This window comes from Thalassophryne amazonica, chromosome 4 (assembly GCF_902500255.1).
Source record: "Thalassophryne amazonica chromosome 4, fThaAma1.1, whole genome shotgun sequence".
Classification (NCBI taxonomy): domain Eukaryota; kingdom Metazoa; phylum Chordata; class Actinopteri; order Batrachoidiformes; family Batrachoididae; genus Thalassophryne; species Thalassophryne amazonica.
In genome coordinates this window covers 59,082,659-59,098,238 of record NC_047106.1, presented here as the reverse complement: position 1 = coordinate 59,098,238, position 15,580 = coordinate 59,082,659, and the positions used below count along the sequence as shown (strand labels likewise).

The 15,580-nt window shown below is 46.9% G+C and overlaps 1 protein-coding gene across 1 annotated transcript in view; it reads right to left on the bottom strand.

Moving 5' to 3' along the window:
* The window catches only part of vwa7 (von Willebrand factor A domain containing 7), a 100,568-nt gene extending 99,064 nt beyond the window's left edge, over positions 1-1,504 (bottom strand). Inside the window, exon 1 of the mRNA XM_034167954.1 lies at positions 1,198-1,504. The gene's annotated coding sequence lies outside the window, so the exon portion shown is untranslated. The remainder of the gene's footprint in view (positions 1-1,197) is intronic.
* Positions 1,505-15,580: the final 14,076 nt, after the last annotated feature.

Sequence of the window (15,580 nt, the reverse complement as noted above, 5' to 3'; positions counted from 1 at the left end):
CTAGAACAGCTTCAGACTACAGCGGAAAATGAATTAAATATATTAAAAAACTGGTTTGACATTAATAAGTTATCTCTGAATTTGAACAAAACAAAGTTTGTTTTTGCCACTCCACAAATTAAAAACCCGGTTGCAATCAGGGTTAATAATATTGAAATTGAACGAGTGTATGAAAATAAGTTTCTTGGAGTGACAAGCTTTGTTGGAAACCTCATATGAACAATGTAAAATCTAAAATGTCAAAACTATTGCTATACTTTATAAAGTAAAGGATGTCCTTAACAAAAAGTCACTATTCATACTTTATTGTTCATTACTACTTCCAGATATTAGTTATTGTCTAGAGATATGGGGTAATACATACAAAACTAACACTCTCATGCAAAAAAAAGCTATAAGAATTATTAATGGATCAGATTATAGGGAATCAACTAACGCTTTGTTTATTGACAGTAATGCCCTCAAAATTTATGATTTAGTGGAATTTAAAATGCCACAGATAATGTATAAAGTACACAATAATTTACTTTGCCGCAATATACAGAAGCTGTTTGAAATCAGAGAGAGTCAATATGATTTGAAGGGAACAAGTATTTACAAGAAATCAAAGATACGAACAAATATAAAGCAAAGATGTGTGTACATCATTTAAAAAATGCTGGGTAAAAGTATTTTCACCTTGCTAGGCTGATTTACGAGTATTCCATATTTTATAGCAATGTTTTGAGATTATTTATGTAGTTTGTGTGTACTTTAGTGTAATCTCTCCTTTCTTTGCCCGTCCTTCAGTCCTCCTGCTGCTCACATTTACTTCAGCTTCTTTGTACAGACGCTCCTGTTGTTCTCTGTCATCCTCATTCAAAAACAATAGTTTGGTTTTGTTCTCAAACTTTGCCCTCTTTACAAGGGGAGAGTTCCCTCTCCTCTCTCATCTGCCATGTCAGATTAGTTTGCACTGACTGGGCTTGTTGTGAATTGAGCACACACATGTTGTTACTTTCATTCATACTGCAGGCATAATGCAACATCTGACATGCATAATTATTAAATATGCAATTTTTTTCAAGTTTGCAACTTGGTTGTTTTGATTTCAGCAGTTATAGTTGTTGAAATAAGCTATGCATTTAATGCGCATGCTGCAGTTTGTATGCAAAAGAATTTCTAAGTGAAATTTCTAAAGGGTAAAAACGCACTTACCCAGGTTTGTCCTCATTTTTAGAAAAAAGGGCTTCAGATATTGCAGAGATATCACCCTTCGATGCAGCACGTCTTCTCTCTTGTGACCACAGAGGAAAGAGCAGCTATCTCAGAGTTCCTGTCTGCATCACCACATTGTTGAGTCTTCACGCTTTGTCCTTGTGTACTTGTACTCAGTTACAAAAATACAAAACTATTACTGTAAGAACCTTGCGCTCAGGGTGATGTTGACGCAGAACGGTCTTGGGTGTGCTTCTTATGACGTGAGACTTGCCAATGCCAGAGGCGCCAGTCACCCCATCTTGTGCCCCTCCTTACCACCCATTATCGCATGGTGCATTGATTCACCACAATAGGGATGCATACATTACTGGGTAGAGTGTTCAAACCCAACCCCCTGCCCTGTGTCCATCACTTTCCCTTTTCTCCATAAACCCAAAAAAAAGCAGCTTTCCACGAGTGCAAACACAACAATCCTATCACATCTCCCCGGGAACCCCCATGTCTAATGGCAGTGAAAGGAATACCAATTTGGCTCCATACTGTATTACAGTTTACTGAATTGATTGTTGTTGATTGGATTTATCTTTTGGACCTTTGTTGTTTTAGAAAGTTTCTGCCTGGTCAGTCAAATTATTGTCGTTAAGACAAGTGTTGACGATTGTCACTTCAGGCAAAACAGGAGTGCGTACATGCAAAAACTGACTCGTTAAATTAACTCAATTCAATTATTATTGAATAGAATTCATCATAGTACAGAAACAGCATTAGTGAAGGTTACAAATGATCTTCTTATGGCCTCGGACAGTGGACTCGTCTCTGTGCTTGTTCTGTTGGACCTCAGTGCTGCTTTTGATACTGTTGACCATAAAATTTTATTACAGAGATTAGAGCATGCCATAGGTATTAAAGGCACTGCGCTGCGGTGGTTTGAATCATATTTGTCTAATAGATTACAATTTGTTCATGTAAATGGGGAATCTTCTTCACAGACTAAAGTTAATTATGGAGTTCCACAAGGTTCTGTGCTAGGACCAATTTTATTCACTTTATACATGCTTCCCTTAGGCAGTATTATTAGACGGTATTGCTTAAATTTTCATTGTTACGCAGATGATACCCAGCTTTATCTATCCATGAAGCCAGAGGACACACACCAATTAGCTAAACTGCAGGATTGTCTTACAGACATAAAGACATGGATGACCTCTAATTTCCTGCTTTTAAACTCAGATAAAACTGAAGTTATTGTACTTGGCCCCACAAATCTTAGAAAAAAGGTGTCTAACCAGATCCTTACTCTGGATGGCATTACCCTGACCTCTAGTAATACTGTGAGAAATCTTGGAGTCATTTTTGATCAGGATATGTCATTCAAAGCGCATATTAAACAAATATGTAGGACTGCTTTTTTGCATTTACGCAATATCTCTAAAATCAGAAAGGTCTTGTCTCAGAGTGATGCTGAAAAACTAATTCATGCATTTATTTCCTCTAGGCTGGACTATTGTAATTCATTATTATCAGGTTGTCCTAAAAGTTCCCTGAAAAGCCTTCAGTTAATTCAAAATGCTGCAGCTAGAGTACTGACGGGGACTAGAAGGAGAGAGCATATCTCACCCATATTGGCCTCTCTTCATTGGCTTCCTGTTAATTCTAGAATAGAATTTAAAATTCTTCTTCTTACTTATAAGGTTTTGAATAATCAGGTCCCATCTTATCTTAGGGACCTCGTAGTACCATATCACCCCAATAGAGCGCTTCGCTCTCAGACTGTAGGCTTACTTGTAGTTCCTAGGGTTTGTAAGAGTAGAATGGGAGGCAGAGCCTTCAGCTTTCAGGCTCCTCTCCTGTGGAACCAGCTCCCAATTCAGATCAGGGAGACAGACACCCTCTCTACTTTTAAGATTAGGCTTAAAACTTTCATTTTTGCTAAAGCTTATAGTTAGGGCTGGATCAGGTGACCCTGAACCATCCCTTAGTTATGCTGCTATAGACGTAGACTGCTGGGGGGTGATGCACTGTTTCTTTCTCTTTTTGCTCTGTATGCACCACTCTGCATTTAATCATTAGTGATCGATCTCTGCTCCCCTCCACAGCATGTCTTTTTCCTGGTTCTCTCCCTCAGCCCCAACCAGTCCCAGCAGAAGACTGCCCCTCCCTGAGCCTGGTTCTGCTGGAGGTTTCTTCCTGTTAAAAGGGAGTTTTTCCTTCCCACTGTAGCCAAGTGCTTGCTCACAGGGGGTCGTTTTGACCGTTGGGGTTTTACATAATTATTGTATGGCCTTGCCTTACAATATAAAGCGCCTTGGGGCAACTGTTTGTTGTGATTTGGCGCTATATAAAAAAAATGATTGATTGATTGATTGATCCAATGAGTCATTTTTTTGAGTGTATCAGAAATGTCTGGTGAACTTTGATGCACCAGATTGGTGAAAAGAGCTTATTTGTTTTGACTACATAAGATTCCATAGATGCGTCTGTCAGCTACCTGATGGTTAGAGGATGTTGAAATTATAAAAACTTATGAACAGCTGTGGTTGAACTCACATGTAGGGCAAATGCCTTTTGAACACTGGACATATGCATGTTGCTCTGCTCTGCCTAGCAAACAAGCTAGCAACCACAGAGAGAAAGATGATGCCCACAATGGGCAAATTTTGAACAAAATATACAGCTGAGTGGGGCAAATAAAACCTGAATTAAAAAATAGATAGAATGTGTGGCTGCAGATGGTGTCAAAACCTTCTTTTAATCAAAATGGCAAATTATTGAAGGCTAACTCCAAAATGTTTCAAAACCTGGTTTGAGTCTGTATGAGAAAAACATCATCTTGAGCTGTGATAATGTGGCCTCAGTCAGCCAACAAATTCAAAAGAAATGGTTTGAAATGGTCCAACCCCTATCAAGGAGAGTGGTTCTGGAGCCGAGGCTATGCATGAAGGAGAGGCCTACCAGACTAACTGGTATCGCTCCACCTCCTGCACAAGCTCCGGCTCCTTCCCCCACAGCAAAGTGACATTCCACACCCCCAGAGCTAGCCCCCGCCACCTGGGTCTGGTCCACTGAGGCCATCGACTTTCACTGCCACCCATGGGGCAGCGCACCCGACACCAGCGGTTCCACCTGCGGGTGATGACCCCACAGGGTGGAGACAGAAGGTCCACATTGCCTTTTCGGGCTGTGCCTGACTGGGCTCTGTGGCAAGCCCAGCCACCAGGCACTCTCTGACGGGCCCTCCATCCAGGCCTGGCTCCAGATGGAGGCCCCGGGCTTCCTCCAGGCCAGGTCACATTTCCTCTACCTCATTCTGTCATGGTGTCTTGTGCACCATTCTTTGTCTGGCCTCTCGCCTGAGACCAATTTGCCATGGGAGGCACTACCAGGATCACAAACGCTCCAGACAACACAGCTCTCAGGTTCATAGTGGCACACAAACCTCTCCACCACAATAAGGTGATGGTTCCCGGAGAAGAAACCATCACCTTACCATGCAACGAATAGCAGTTATAATAGCAGTATTCGGCCTTCTTGGAGTCCCTGAATGGAGTCCTGTATGGGGCTCCGGTGGGGGACTCCATTGTTCTACTGGGGGACTTCAACGCACACTTGGGCAATGACAGAGACACCTGGAGAGGTGTGATTTGAAGGAGCAGCCTCCCCAATCAAAACCTGGATGGGCATTTGTTTGTGGACTTATGTGCTAGTCACGGACTGTCCATAAGTTGGATAAGAGGGTGGGGGAGGACTTTGGACAGACCTGGTAAGCCCAAACGGATAGTGTGGGTGAACTGGGAATGTCTGGGTGTGCCCAATGTCCAACAGATCTTCAACTCACACCTCTGCCGGAGCTTTTCTAGCATCCCCGTGGAGGTTAGGGGCAGTGAACCAGAATGGGCAATGTTAAAAGCTTCCATTGCTGAAGCTGTAGCAGTGAGCTGTGGCCTGAAGGTCTTAGGTACCTCAAGGGGCCGCAACCCTTGAACACCGTGGTGGACACCGGTGGTTAAGGAAGTCAGACATATATATATACATATATACACATATATATATATACATATATATATACATATATATATATACATATATATACATATATATATATACATATATACATAATATATATATACATATATACATATATACATACATATATACATATATACATATATACATATACATACATATATACATATACACATATATACATATACATATATACATATACATACATATATACATACATATATATATACTCAACAAAAATATAAACGCAACACTTTTGGTTTTGCTCCCATTTTGTATGAGATGAACTCAAAGATCTAAAACTTTTTCCACATACACAATATCACCATTTCCCTCAAATATTGTTCACAAACCATTCTAAATCTGTGATAGTGAGCACTTCTCCTTTGCTGAGATAATCCATCCCACCTCCAGGTGTGCCATATCAAGATGCTGATTAGACACCATGATTAGTGCACAGGTGTGTCTTAGACTGCCCACAATAAAAGGCCACGCTGAAAGGTGCAGTTTTATCACACAGCACAATGCCACAGATGTCGCAAGATTTGAGGGAGCATGCAATTGGCATGCTGACAGCAGGAATGTCAACCAGAGCTGTTGCTCGTGTATTGAATGTTCATTTCTCTACCATAAGCCGTCTCCAAAGGCGTTTCAGAGAATTTGGCAGTACATTCAACCAGCCTCACAACAGCAGACCACGTGTAACCACACCAGCCCAGGACCTCCACATCCAGCATGTTCACCTCCAAGATCGTCTGAGACCAGCCACTCGGACAGCTGCTGAAACAATCGGTTTGCATAACCAAAGAATTTCTGCACAAACTGTCAGAAACTGTCTCAGGGAAGCTCATCTGCATGCTCGTCATCCTCATCGGGGTCTCGACCTGACTCCAGTTCATCGTTGTAACCGACTTGAGTGGGCAAATGCTCACATTCGCTGGCGTTTGGCACGTTGGAGAGTTGTTCTCTTCACGGATGAATCCCGGTTCACACTGTTCAGGGCAGATGGCAGACAGCGTGTGTGGCGTCGTGTGGGTGAGCGGTTTTCTGATGTCAATGTTGTGGATTGAGTGGCCCATGGTGGCGGTGGGGTTATGGTATGGGCAGGCGTCTGTTATGGAGGAAGAACACAGGTGCATTTTATTGATGGCATTTTGAATGCACAGAGATACCGTGACGAGATCCTGAGGCCCATTGTTGTGCCATACATCCAAGAACATCACCTCATGTTGCAGCAGGATAATGCACGGCCCCATGTTGCAAGGATCTGTACACAATTCTTGGAAGCTGAAAATGTCCCAGTTCTTGCATGGCCGGCATACTCACCGGACATGTCACCCACTGAGCATGTTTGGGATGTTCTGGACCGGCGTATACGACAGCGTGTATCAGTTCCTGCCAATATCCAGCAACTTCGCACAGCCATTGAAGAGGAGTGGACCAGCATTCCACAGGCCACAATTGACAACCTGATCAACTCTATGCGAAGGAGATGTGTTGCACTGCGTGAGGCAAATGGTGGTCACACCAGATACTGACTGGTATCCCCCCCAATAAAACAAAACTGCACCTTTCAGAGTGACCTTTTATTGTGGGCAGTCTAAGGCACACCTGTGCACTAATCATGGTGTCTAATCAGCATCTTGATTGTGTTGCGTTTATATTTTTGTTGAGTGTATATGTGTGTGTGTGTGTGTGTGTGTGTGTGTGTGTGTGTGTATATATATATGTGTGTGTGTGTTTGTGTGTGTGTGTGTGTTTATTCACACACACGCACTCAAGGTTTACATGGTGTACTTAAAACAAAAAAAAAAACAGCTATAAGAATAACAAAGTAAAATTAATGAAATATTACATCCATAAAAACATGAACTGAATAAATAGGCAACTAGTTTAAAAATATATAAAACCATTAACTTACATATGTTGTGAAAGTGTAGGAACACGGACCCACAACAGGGGCGCAAATGAACGGACAATGGAGGAAGTCAAATAATAACACTTTACTGTTGTGAAGAAGCACAACCAACACGGCGAATTACAATTATAGATAAGTAGTCAATTCACAAAAAATGTGTCATGTGGGCAGGCTCGAAGATAAGAGACGTCCGTCCAAAGCAGAACCGGAGCCACACGATTTCCTCCGCCACCGAACCCCGGGAATACTGGAGCCGCCAAGTCCCGAACACCCAGGTGGCCACTGCCTCCGCTTGTCGGATCTGGTGCTGCTGGCGAGGAACAAAAACAGTTAGATGTGGGTGCGTGTGCACCCAGCAACACGTATGGTGGGAAAACCACCTCCACCTCTCGTCGAAAAAAGAAACAGATTATCTGCTGTCCAAACACACACAAGCAACAGATATTCCTGTCATAAACACAGTCAGCTGAGAATGTTACCTCCTTGGTAGAGCGATATCTCGGCAAAGAAGTGGATATGACGTCTTGCAGATATACCGCTGCGGATCAGATGATTGGTAACAGCTGTCGTAGGTGACAGCTGTCACCCCGGCTGCTCCTGTGAGGTGGCAGCGCCCTCTGGTGCCTGGAGCCCGCACTCCAGGCAGGGTGCCCTCTGGTGGTGGTGGGCCAGCAGTACCTCCTCTTCAGCGGCCCACACAACAGGACCCCCCCCTCAACGGGCGCCTCCTGGCGCCCGACCAGGCTTGTCCGGGTGGCGGCGGTAGAAATCGGCCAGGAGGGCCGGGTCCAGGATGAAGCTCCTCTTCACCCAGGAGCGTTCTTCGGGGCCGTACCCCTCCCAGTCCACCAAATACTGGAAGCCCCGGCCCATCCTTCAGACATCCAAGAGCCGGCGCACAGTCCAAGCCGGCTCGCCATCGATGATCCGGGCAGGAGGTGGTGCCAGACCCGGAGTACAGAGAGGTGAGGTGTGATGTGGCTTAATCCGGGACACATGGAAAACGGGATGGATCCGCAGTGAGGCCGGAAGCTGAAGCCTCACCGCGGCTGGACTGATGACCTTGAGGATTTTGAATGGACCAATGTACCGATCCTGCAGTTTAGGGGAGACCACTTGGAGGGGAATGTCCTTTGTTGACAACCACACTTCCTGCCCTGGCCGATACGTAGGGGCCGGGGTCCGCCGACGGTCTGCATGGGCTTTGGTCCTCATCCGGGCCCTGAGCAAAGCAGAACGGGCGGCACGCCACACCCGACGGCACTTCCGCTGGTGGGCCTGGACCGAAGGCACACCGACCTCTCCCTCAACCACTGGAAACAAAGGAGGCTGGTACCCCAGACACACCTCAAAAGGGGAGAGGCCGGTGGCTGATGACACCTGGCTGTTATGGGCATACTCGATCCAGGCCAAATGGGTACTCCAGGCCGCCGGGTGCACGGCCATCACGCAACGCAGGGCCTGTTCCACCTCCTGATTGGCCCGTTCTGCTTGCCCGTTGGTCTGGGGATGATACCCGGATGAGAGACTTACCGTGGCCCCCAGTTCCCGGCAGAAGCTCCTCCAGACTTGCGAGGAAAACTGGGGGCCGCGATCGGAGACGATGTCTGTTGGAATCCCATGCAGCCGGACGACGTGGTGGACCAGGAGGTCCGCTGTCTCCTGGGCAGTCGGGAGCTTTGGGAGGGACACGAAGTGGGCCGCCTTGGAGAATCGGTCCACTATCGTGAGGATGGTGGTGTTGCCCTGGGACGGTGGGAGGCCCGTGACAAAATCCAGGCCGATGTGGGACCAGGGGCGATGAGGCACGGGTAGCGGCTGGAGCAGTCCCGAAGCCCTGCGATGATCAGCCTTGCCCCTGGCGCAGGTGGTGCAGGCCTGGATATAATCCCGGACGTCGGCCTCTAGGGACGCCCACCAGAAGCGCTGCCGGACAACTGCCACGGTTCTTCGCACCCCTGGATGACAGGAGAGCTTGGAGTCGTGACAGAAGTCCAGGACTGCAGCCCTAGCCTCTGGTGGGATGTAGAGTCTGTTCTTCGGCCCAGTTCCGGGGTCCGGGCTTCGTGCCAGGGCCTCCCGGACGGTTCTCTCTATGTCCCAGGTGAGGGTGGCCACGATAGTGGACTCCGGGATGATGGGTTCCGGTGGATCCGACAACTCCGCTTTGACTTCATCTTCATGTACCCGGGACAAGGCATCCGACCTCTGGTTTTTGGTCCCGGGACGGTAGGTGATCCGGAAGTCAAAATGGCCGAAGAACAGTGACCAGCGGGCTTGCCTGGGGTTCAGCCGCTTGGCGGTCCTGATATACTCCAGGTTCCGGTGGTCAGTGAAAACCGTGAATGGCACGGACGTTCCCTCCAACAGATGTCTCCACTCTTCAAGAGCCTCTTTCACCGCAAGGAGTTCTCGATTGCCGACGTCATAGTTCCGTTCGGCCGGGGTCAACCTGCGGGAAAAATAGGCACATGGGTGAAGGACCTTATCGGTCCTCCCGCTCTGGGAAAGCACAGCTCCTATCCCTGAGTCCGAGGCGTCCACTTCAACCACTAACTGGCGACTAGGATCGGGCTGCACCAGAACGGGTGCAGACAAGAAGCGCCGTTTCAACTCCTTGAACGCGGCATCGCAACGATCCAACCAGGTGAAGGGGACTTTTGGTGAGGTCAGGGCTGTCAGGGGGCTAACTACCTGACTGTAGCCCTTAATGAACCTCCTGTAGAAATTAGCAAAGCCTAGGAACTGTTGCAGCTTCCTACGGCTGGTGGGTTGGGGCCAGTCTCTCACCGCCGCGACCTTGGCCGGATCAGGAGCGACGGAGTTAGGGGAGATGATAAACCCCAGGAAGGACAAAGAAGTGTGGTGGAACTCGCACTTCTCGCCCTTCACAAACAGCCGGTTCTCCAACAACCGCTGCAGGACCTGACGTACATGCTGGACATGAGTCTCAGGATCCGGAGAAAAGATGAGTATATCGTCCAGATATACGAAGACGAATCGGTGCAGGAAATCCCGCAAGACATCATTAACCAATGCTTGGAACGTCGCGGGGGCGTTTGTAAGACCGAACGGCATGACCAGGTACTCAAAATGACCTAAGGGGGTGTTAAATGCCGTCTTCCACTCGTCTCCCTTCCGGATCCGAACCAGGTGATACGCATTTCTAAGATCTAGCTTAGTGAACATTTGGGCTCCATGCAGGGGTGTGAACACTGAATCCAACAAGGGCAATGGGTATCGGTTACGAACCGTGATTTTGTTCAGTCCCCTGTAATCAATGCATGGACGTAGTCCGCCATCCTTTTTCCCCACAAAAAAGAAACCTGCACCCATCGGGGAGGTGGAATTCCGGATCAACCCGGCAGCTAGAGAGTCCCGGATGTAGGTCTCCATTGATTCGCGCTCAGGTCGTGAGAGGTTGTACAGCCTGCTGGACGGGAACTCAACGCCTGGAACCAAATCAATGGCACAATCGTACGGGCGGTGCGGGGGAAGGGTGAGCGCCAGATCCTTGCTGAACACGTCCACAAGGTCATGGTACTCCACCGGCACTGTCCCGAGATTGGGCGGGACTCTGACCTCCTCCTTAGCCTGGGAACCGGGAGGAACCGAGGAACCTAAACATACCCGATGGCAGGTCTCGCTCCACTGAACCACTACCCCGGACGGCCAATCGATCCGGGGATTGTGTTTTAACATCCAGGGGAACCCTAGAATCACGCGGGAGGTGGCAGGAGTCACAAAAAACTCGATCTCCTCCCGGTGGTTCCCTGACACCACCAGAGTTACTGGAGGTGTCTTATGTGTGATTAAAGGGAGTAGGGAGCCATCTAGTGCCCGTACTTGCACAGGTGAAGTAAGTGCCACCAGAGGGAGCCCTGCCTCCCTGGCCCATTTGCTGTCTAGCAAATTCCCTTCAGAACCCGTGTCCACCAGTGCTGGAGCCTGAAGGGTTAAATCCTCATAAAGGATTGTAACCGGGAGTCGTGTGGCAATATGGGTGTGTCCCACGTGAATCTCTTGGCCCACCCCTAGCCCAGTTTCTAGGGGCGGGCGTTGGTGTTTAACCGCTCGGGGCAGTCCCTCACTTGATGCTCTATCGAGCCACAAACAAAGCACGCTCCGCGGACCAGCCTCCTCTGTCTATCCGGTGGTCTAAATGTTGCCCTGCTCGTGTCCATAGCTTCATCAGCAGGGGGAGCTGTAACCACACGGAGCGTAGAGGCCGTGGAGCGTGGGGAGGGTGGAGCTCGGTTGGAACCGGAAGGGAGAGGGACGGCGCGTGCCCGGCCACGCCCTTCTTCTTGTTCCCGACGGCGTTCTTCTAACCGATTGTCTAATCGTATAACCAGATCAATAAGCCCGTCTAAATCCCGCGGTTCATCCTTAGCCACCAGGTGCTCCTTCAGGACCAACGACAGTCCGTTTACGAAGGCGGCACGGAGGGCAGTGCTATTCCAGCCGGACCTCGCCGCCGCGATGTGGAAGTCGACTGCATAAGCAGCTGCGCTCCGGCGCCCCTGTCTCATTGACAGCAGCACGGCTGAAGCGGTCTCTCCTCTATTTGGGTGATCGAACACTGTTCTGAACTCCCTCACAAACCCATCATATGTCTGAAGGAGCCGTGAATTTTGCTCCCAGAGCACTGTAGCCCAAGCGCGTGCCTCACCGCGAAGCAGAGTTATAACATAAGCTATCTTGCTAGCATCAGTCGCGTACATGACGGGACGTTGTGCGAAGACGAGCGAACACTGCATAAGAAAGTCCGCGCACGTCTCCACACAACCCCCGTACGGCTCTGGAGGGCTTATGTATGCTTCAGGGGAAGGTGGAAGGGGTCGTTGAACGACCTGTGGAATGTCAATGTTGCGCACAGGATCGACAGGAGGGAGAGCCGCAGCAGCGCCCTGAGGGCGCGCTTCCACCTGAGCGGCGAGAGCCTCCACCCTGCGGTTAAGGAGGACGTTCTGCTCGGTCATTAGATCCAACCGAGCCGTAAAGGCGGTGAGGATTCGCTGCAACTCACCGATCATTCCTCCTGCAGACGCCTGTGCGCCCTGTTCTTCCATTGGCCGTTCAACAGCCGGTTGACGCCCCTCGGGGTCCATGACGTTGGCCAAGATATCCTGTTGTGAAAGTGTAGGAACACGGACCCACAACAGGGGCGCAAATGAACGGACAATGGAGGAAGTCAAATAATAACACTTTACTGTTGTGAAGAAGCACAACCAACACGGCGAATTACAATTATAGATAAGTAGTCAATTCACAACAAATGTGTCATGTGGGCAGGCTCGAAGATAAGAGACGTCCGTCCAAAGCAGAACCGGAGCCACACGATTTCCTCCGCCACCGAACCCCGGGAATACTGGAGCCGCCAAGTCCCGAACACCCAGGTGGCCACTGCCTCCGCTTGTTGGATCTGGTACTGCTGGCGAGGAACAAAAACAGTTAGATGTGGGTGCATGTGCACCCAGCAACACGTATGGTGGGAAAACCACCTCCACCTCTCGTCGAAAAAAGAAACAGATTATCTGCTGTCCCAAACACACACAAGCAACAGATATTCCTGTCATAAACACAGTCAGCTGAGAATGTTACCTCCTTGGTAGAGCGATATCTCGGCAAAGAAGTGGAGATGACGTCTTGCAGATATACCGCTGCGGATCAGATGATTGGTAACAGCTGTCGTAGGTGACAGCTGTCACCCCGGCTGCTCCTGTGAGGTGGCAGCGCCCTCTGGTGCCTGGAGCCCGCACTCCAGGCAGGGTGCCCTCTGGTGGTGGTGGGCCAGCAGTACCTCCTCTTCAGCGGCCCACACAACAACATAGATCTTTAACAACATAAATCTGACCTCATCTAGTGTAAAACCCTTAATATTAACAATATTGGCTTATAAAACAGAGAGCTCCTCTATCTGGCCAACAACAGGAATAGTCTGTGCATACCTGTTATAAACACCTTTTAAAATCAGGGTAATAAAACTTTAATAAATCATCTGTATTGCAGTCAGCTGATTTTGCTATCACAGACAGATTTGAATTTAATATGCTATTTCTGTCTAAAGCCGTATTTACCATGGCATTCACCTTGACATAATCAGAATTTAGCATCAAAGTGATCATTTTAAAAAAAATCTGCAATATATTTGCTTAAGAGCACTGACTCTGTGAACAAGACCTGGTAACAAAATACAATGTGTCATATGTGCAAGATCTAAAATTCTTCTAACACATCTGTTCCACAATATTTGGAACTGAACAATATTCCTATCACTCAGATTCCATGCTTGAGCACCATAAAAATGCCAACATTTTGAATTAAAAATGTTGGCAATTATGTCCTTATTACAGTATGATTAACTCTGTACACAAGATTGCTCCTTTTCATTCTAATTTCTTTCTTTTCAGACATATCACTCTCAAGATAATTACCTAAGTGCTACACTTACCCCAAACCAGATTTTTACCATCTATCTGTACATGATATAATTCTCCTGTTGCTTCTTAGTGAAATGCATACAGACAGTTTTGTCAGGATTGTACTTTACATTGTATTCTCTCGTGAAACCTTCACAGTCAGCATAATTCTTAGACTTGATACTGTGGGTGCTAATAATGTAAGGTCATCAGCATACCCAATCACCCCATAAAATTAACAACCAACCCAACAACCAGCACCTTTCTTCTCCAACCTGTAGAGTAACCCATCTATGTATATACAAAATAACAATGGGATATAACCCCACCTTGCCTAATTCCATTAATAGTTGTCATATACATGACCTCTCCAGTGCATGCACAACCTTTGTCGAGCATACAAGTCAAACATAGCTCTGACTATAATTGGAGGTAAGTGTCTATCTATCAAGGGGCAGAATAACTTATCATACTAAGTTATGATCATACTTATCATAACTTGTGAATCCCGTGTTTAAATGCTAAGGAATAAAATTATAGTGGAGCCAAAGAATTTTTTTTTTTTTTTTTTTTTTTTTTTGCTGAAATCTTTAAAAAAAACTGAGATGCGGTACACCTTTAACTCAGGCAATAAACAGCATTTAGGTTTTGGGAATTTCAGTCTATCGAAATGGTTAGATGTAGCTCGTTGTGTTGATTATTTAGCTTTAGGTTTGATGTACAGTGTACATTACAAAACTGCACTGTCTAACTTATTGAAATATTACAAATATCTCCCTCTTTCAGTTCATGCCACAGGAATGCTGCACATAGCTTACCTCTTGTTAAAGATCAGGGCCAAAATAATTTTAAGTATTGCAGCATTAAACTGTGGGATGAGCAACCTCATAGTATCAAAAGTGTTTATACCAAATATTCCTTTAAAAAAAGAAATGTAAACATTATTTAATGAACAAGATGGAATTAGTATTCACAGTGCTTCACTTTTTCCACATTTTATGTTGCAGACCTATTCCAAAATTGAGCAAATTCATTTTCTCCCCTCAAAATTCTACTCACAACACCCCATAATGACAAGATGATTTTTTTTTTAATTTTTACAAATTTATTGAAAATAAATAATAAGACGACGCATGTGTAATCACATGTATTCACACCTTTTGCTCAATACTTGTAGCTTGGTGCACCTGTCTTTGGACAGTTTTGCCCATTCCTCTTTGCAACTCCTCTCAAGCTCCATCAGGTTGAATGGGGAGCGTTGGTGCCCAACCATTTTCAGATCTCTCCAAAGATGTTCAGTGGGATTCAGGCTCTCTGGCTGGACCACTCAAGGACATTCACAGAGTTGTCCTGAATCTACTCCTTTGATATCTAGGCTGTGTGCTTAGGGTCATTGTCCTGCTGAAAGATGAACCATCACCCCAATCTGAGGTCAAGAGCGCTCTGGAGCAGGTTTTCATTCAGGATGTCTCTACATTGATGCATTCATCTTTCCCTCAATCCCAACTAGTCACCCAGTTCCTGCCACTGTAAAAACATCCCCACAACATCATGCTGCAGAGATGGTTGTCCTTCTGGAAAGTTCTCCTCTCCACACAGAGGAATGCTGGAGCTCTGACAGAGTGACCATTGGGTTCTTGGTCACCTCCCTGACAAATGTCGTTCTCTCCCAGTCACTCAGGTTAGACAGGCGGCCAGCTCTAGGAAGAGTCCAGGTGGATCCGAACATCATCATTAATGATTATAGAGGCCACTGTTCTCGTTGATACCTTTAAAGCAGCAGAAAAATTTCTGTACCCTTCCCCAGATTTGTGCATTGAGACAATCCTATCTTGGAGGACTACAGATAATTCCTTTGACCTAATGCTTGGTTTATGCTCTGACATGCAATGTCAGCTGTGGGACCTTATATGTAGACAGGTGTGTGCCTTTCCAAATCATGTCCTTCTTCTTTGTCTTTCGGCTGTTCCCGTTAGGGGTCGCCACAGCAGATCAATCGTTTCCATCTCACCCTGTC